The sequence below is a fragment of the Globicephala melas genome, chromosome 3, assembly GCF_963455315.2.
Source record: "Globicephala melas chromosome 3, mGloMel1.2, whole genome shotgun sequence".
NCBI classification, from domain to species: Eukaryota; Metazoa; Chordata; class Mammalia; order Artiodactyla; family Delphinidae; genus Globicephala; species Globicephala melas.
Genome location: NC_083316.1, coordinates 28,754,225 through 28,760,226, shown reverse-complemented (window position 1 = coordinate 28,760,226; position 6,002 = coordinate 28,754,225). Strand labels below are relative to the sequence as shown.

Here is a 6,002-nt window from a genome sequence, read left to right as displayed (position 1 = left end):
GTCACATTTTGGCAATTCTCACAATATTTCAAACTTTTTCATTATAATGTTATTTGTTATGGTGATCTGTGATCAATGATTTTTGATGTTACTATTGTAATTATTTTGGGGCAAGACGAACTACTCCCGTATACCACCATGAACTTAATCAATAAATATCATGTGTGTTCTGACTGCTCTACCTATTGGCCATTCCCTGTCTCTCCAGCTCTCCTCAGGCCTGTTCCCTGAGACAAAGCAATATTGAAATTAGGCCAATTAATAACTCTACAATGGCCTCTAAATATTCAAGTGAAAGGAAGAGTTGCACATCTCTTCCTTTAAATCAAAAGCTAGAAATGATTAAGCTTACTGAGGAAAGCATGTCAGAAGCCAAGACTGGCTGAAAGCTAGGTCTCTTACGCCAAACCGTTAGCCAAGTTGTGAATGCAAAGGAAAAGGAAAAGTGCTGCTCCAGTAAACACACGAATGTTAAGAAACTGAAACAGTCTTACTGCTGATGTGGAGAAAAATTTAGTGATCTGGCAAGGTGATCAAAACAACCACAACATTCCCTTAAATCAGAGCCTAATCCAGAGAAAAGCCCTAACTCTCTTCAATTCTATGAAGGCTGAGAGAAGTGAGGAGGCTGCAGAAGAAAAGTCTTAAGTTAGCAGAGGTTGATTCATGAGGTTGAAAAAAAGAAGTTGTCTCCATAATATTAAGTGTAATGTGAAGCAGCAAGTGCTCTTGGAGAAGCTGCAGAAAGTTATCCAGAAGATCCAGCTAAACTAATTAATGAAAATCTCTACCCTAAACAAAATATTTTCAATGTAGATGAACCAGTCTTATATTGGAAGAAGATGCCATCTAGGACTTTCATAGCTAGAGAGGAGAAGTCAATACCTGGCTTCAAAAGTTCAAAGGGGGCTTCCCTGGTGGCACAGTGGTTGGGAGTCTGCCTGCTGATGCAGGGGACATGGGTTCGTGTCCCGGTCCAGGAAGATCCCACATGCCGTGGAGCAGCTGGGCCTGTGAGCCATGGCCGCTGAGCCTGTGCATCCAGAGCCTGAGCTCCGCAACGGGAGAGGTCACAACGCCACAACAGTGAGAGGCCCGCGTACCGCAAATAAAACCAACCAACCAAACGAACAAAAAACTTCAAAGGACAGGCTGACTCTCTTGTTAGGGGCTAATGCAACTGGTGACTTGAAGTTTAAGCCTATGCTCATTGACCATACCAAAAACACTAGGGCCTTATGTTAAAGGGTTATGTTAATGTTAGGGAATTATGTTAAATCTACTCTACCTATGCTCTAGAAATGGAGCAACAAAGTTTGATGACAGCACACCTGTTTATAATATGATTTACTGAATATTTTAAGCCCACTTTTGAGACCTACTGCTCAGAAAAAAAAATCCTTTCAAAATATTACTGCTCATTGACAATGCACCTGGTCACCCAAGAACTCTGATAAAGATGCACAATGAGATTCATGTTGTTTTTTGTGTTTTTTTTTTTTTGCGGTACACGGGCTTCTCACTGTTGTGGCCTCTCCTGTTGCAGAGCACAGGCTCTGGACGTGCAGGCTCAGCGGCCATGGCTCATGGGCCCAGCCGCTCCACGGCATGTGAGATCTTCCCGGACCGGGGCACAAACCCATGTCCCCTGCATCGGTAGGTGGACTCTCAACCACTGCACCACCAGGGAAGCCCTCATGTTGTTTTTATGTCTGCTAACACAACATCCACTCTGCAGCCCATGGATCAAGGAGTAATTTTGACTTTGAAGTTTTATTATTTAAGAAGTATATTTTGTTAGGCTATAGCTGCCGTGATAGTGATTCCTCCAGTGGATCTGGGCAATGTTAATTGAAAAAGTTCTGGAAAGGATTCACCATTCTAGGTGCCATTAAGAACATTCACAATTTATGGGAAGAAGTAAAAACATCAACATTAACAGGTTGGAAGAAGTTGATTCCAACCCTCATAGGTGATTTTGAGGAGTCTGAGACTTCAGTGGAGGAAGTAACTACAGTTCTAAGAGAACCTGAATTAGAAGTGGAGCCTGAAGGTGTGACTGAATTACTGCAATCTCATGATAAAATGAATGAGGAGTTACTTCTCAAGGATGAGCAAAGAAAGTGGTTTCTTGTGATAGAATCTACTCCTGGTGAAGATTCTGTAAAGATGGTTGAAATGACAACAAAGGATTTAGAATGTTATGTAAATTAGTTGATAAGGCAGTGGCACAGTTTGGGAGGATTCAGTCCAATTTGAAGGAAGTTTTACTGTGGGTAAAATGCTATCAAACAGCATTTTCACAACAGAGAAATTGTTGTGAAAAGAAAAGTCAATGGATGTGGCAACCTCATTGTTGTCTTATGTTAAGACATTGCCATGGTCACCCCAGCCTTCAGCAACCACCAGCCTAATCAGTCAGCAGCCATCAACATCAAGGCAAGACCCTCCACCAGCAAAAAGATTGAAACTCACTAAAGGCTCAGATGATAGATAGCATTTTTAGCAATAAAGTATATTTAATTAAAGTCTGTACATTGTGTTTTTAGACATAGTGCTATCGCACACTTAATAGACTACAGTATAGTGTAAACATAACTTTTATATGCCCTGGGAAATGAAAAAAAATTCATATGACTCACTTTATTGTGATATTCACTTTATTGCAGTGGTCTGGAACAAACCCACAATATTTCTGAGGTCTGCCTGTATTTATCTTACAGATTGTTGAAATACAGTAATGCAATATGTTGTATGTTGGGAGAATAAAAATATTCTCTTCTTTCAAAACAAATTGAACACTACTTTCTTTCTGATCTCTATTTTCTTTTCCAAGACTCCTGTTTTTTAAAAACTAAGTTATAGTTTGTGTGTCTATAAATAGGGGTGCACACAAACACTCGTGTGTGTGAGGGGTGACAGTGAGTAATCATAACAAACCTTTCATTGAGCACTCACCATTTGCTAAGCTTAATGTACCTTTTCTCTTTCGGTCTTCAAGATACTTATACAAAGTGAAGACTATTTTCCATATTTATTTTACAGATGAGAACAGAGAAGCAAAGCAGAACCTTTCTGAAACATTAGCTCTCTCAGTCATAAGCATACCTCACTAACACAGAATTTCGTAAGGGTGTTTCTTACCTGGTCTTCTCTCCACTGGCCACCACAATCTTTAAATAACTGGGGAGGGACCACCCAGTTCATGAGTTCTTATATTTAAACAGTATCTTAACAGATTTGTGAGAATGCCTGGACCACACTATAAAGATCTACACTTAAAAATGATGATTTATAAAACTTAAAGGAAGTTTTATATTAATTTTTTCTTCTTTCCCCCAAGAATCTAGTAATGCCTCTTATCCTCTGTATCAAAGACAAGAACCTGTCCTTTGGCCATTCTCAGTCTTCCTCTAGGGCTCCAGATCATCTTGTGGGAACATCCTCTTCTTGATTCAGAGACCTTAAAGTCACCCGTAATTCTTCAGTTCTGTGCCTTCAGAAAGTTCATCAATAATTTCTGTGGAAGATTCTGTTTTCCTCTATTTCATTCTGGAAAAGATTGGCTGTTGTCTTTACTAGTTAATGGCAATGCTCATGTGATACTGCAGCTCTCTCCCTCTCTCTAGCCTAAATGTTTTTTACCTGCACCCTCTCTGGTGGCATGTTCTCTTCGTTGGTATATTACCTTCAGTTTCTCCACTCGTCTGTGTAAAATCCTTTTAGAAGGAGTCCTTTCCTATTTGGAACATGAACTGAGAACATCAGCCAGCACACATACCTGCCCTTGGAGAACATTATAAACATGTTCCAGCAATAGTCAAGGTTATTACTGATAAATCACTCTGTGCCCAAATAGCAGGTGGGTAACAGTTCCATCCTTGATTCCACATTACAACTCTACCACTGGGCAAATTACAAATTAAAATGATGGAACTTTTGGTCATTACAACACTAATGCTCTATGTCTACACTAAGGTGCCTTGAACTCTTCTGTTTTGTATTCTACTGTTAATTATTCCCACATAAAAATCTGAGTGCTTTGCTATTTACAATAGCCAGGACATGGAAGCAACCTAAATGTCCATCAACAGAGGAATGTTTAAAGATGAGGTACATATATACAATAGAATATTATTCAGCTATAAAAAAGAATGAAATAATGCCATTTGCAGCCACATGGGTGGACCTAGAGATTGTCATACTGAGTGAAGTAAGTCAGACAGAGAAAGACAAATGTCACATGATGTCACTTATATGTAGAATCTTTAAAAAGGTTACAAATGAACTTGTCTACAAAACAGAAATAGAGTCATAGATGTAGAAAACAAACTTATGGTTACCAGGGGGTAAGGGGGAGGAGGGATTAATTGGGATATTGGGATTGACATATACACACTACTATATATAAAATAGATAACTAATAAGGTCCTACTGTAGAGCACAGGGAACTCTACTCAATACTCTGTAATGGCCTATAGGGAAAAGAATCTAAAAAAGAGTGGACATATGTATATATGTAACAGATTCACTTTGCTGTACACCTGAAACTAACACAACATTGTAAATCAAATAAAAATAAAATTTAAAAAATTTTAAAAATAAAAATAAAAATGTGAGTGCTTTTAATATGCTTGAGGATGGTCTGCGCAACACACTGCACTCCCTCCACGATTTCCAACGCGTGTGCTGTTGCATCGCATAGAAGTGAAGGGACAAGTTGAACCATGTCCTGTGACTTTAGAACAGACCAGTTTAATTTAAAAAAACATTCTTTAATAGTTTGAAATTCAGGGAATTCTAAAAGAAAAAATTATAGCCATCAAGAAAATCTGGAAGAGGAAAATTTAGGATGTGTCAGTTATGCTAAGCACTTGTCTCCCTTTCTTTGAAGTTCAAGTTCCTTCACATAGAAAGATGCTTTTTTATGGTATTGCTGGGCTTTTAGCCATGGTTAGATTAAACAATACAAATGCTTTGTTTGTGTACAATGTCTTTCATCTGGATTCTTTGTAAGGCTTTGAACACACACTCATTAATCCTCACAGCATTTCATTGTATGTGTATGCGTCTTTCTTCCTTAGACAGGAATTCAACGGGCAATGTCATTTAAGTGTTGATTTCACTATCATGCAAGCAGAATCCCAGTTTTCTTGCCATTTTCTGGCATAACCATTTTTCTGGGGTTTTTTCCTCTTTGCTTTTAGTTATCGGCAGAGCATTTCATTACACACTTGTACTTTCAATTTATTTAACTTTGTATCTTTCTGAATGCTTATTTTACCAACCTGAATTATACAGCTTTGCTATAGTGTTCACATTATTTTCAAGCCATTTTCCCCAAAATGAATTTTTAAACTCTGATTTGGACAAAAGTCTCAAGGGAATCATTATAGACTTCACCTGGGATTTGTCTGGAAAGTTTATGGAATGTAGATGGCTACACTTTCTTCTGATTGATATTAACAACTGTATTTCTAATGAACAATTTTCAATAGTTTTAAGTGTTCTCAAAAAGCAGATAGGTTTTTTCAAGAAATAAAGGTGGGTAATTTGATTTACTGTTCTGTATAACTTGCTTGGTCTTATACTTAGCAAGTGCTGTTCCCTTCTTGCATCTTCTTAAACACAGAGACCCACCATCATACACATACACATTTGCCATTGGCTTTTTTCCAGAGTAGTTCGATGTCTACTTTTAGATGAAACATCTGTCACTCTGTACTAAAGGTCCCCAGACTATGAGAGAGAAATAGAAAAGGGATAGACAGTTCTACGTGGATTGGAGGCAGATATAATCTTACCTTCTCTCTCTAGTTTGAAAGCTGATACCTGAATGTAACTGACATGACCATGCATAGGGAAAGTGGCAGCTTTAAAGCAACTTGACTCCTTCCACAACTGTCTACACCTCTGTGGCACCCAGGAACTAACTCAGTGAAGCACTGGGCCAACATGCCTTCTGTGTGACTTGAGCCAATCCTTAAAGGAGCCAGGAGCTT

At 38.5% G+C, this 6,002-nt stretch overlaps 1 pseudogene; it reads left to right on the top strand.

Annotated features, from left to right (window-relative positions):
• The first annotated feature begins 272 nt into the window (after positions 1–272).
• Positions 273–2,497, top strand: LOC138842607 (tigger transposable element-derived protein 1-like; annotated as a pseudogene).
• Positions 2,498–6,002: the final 3,505 nt, after the last annotated feature.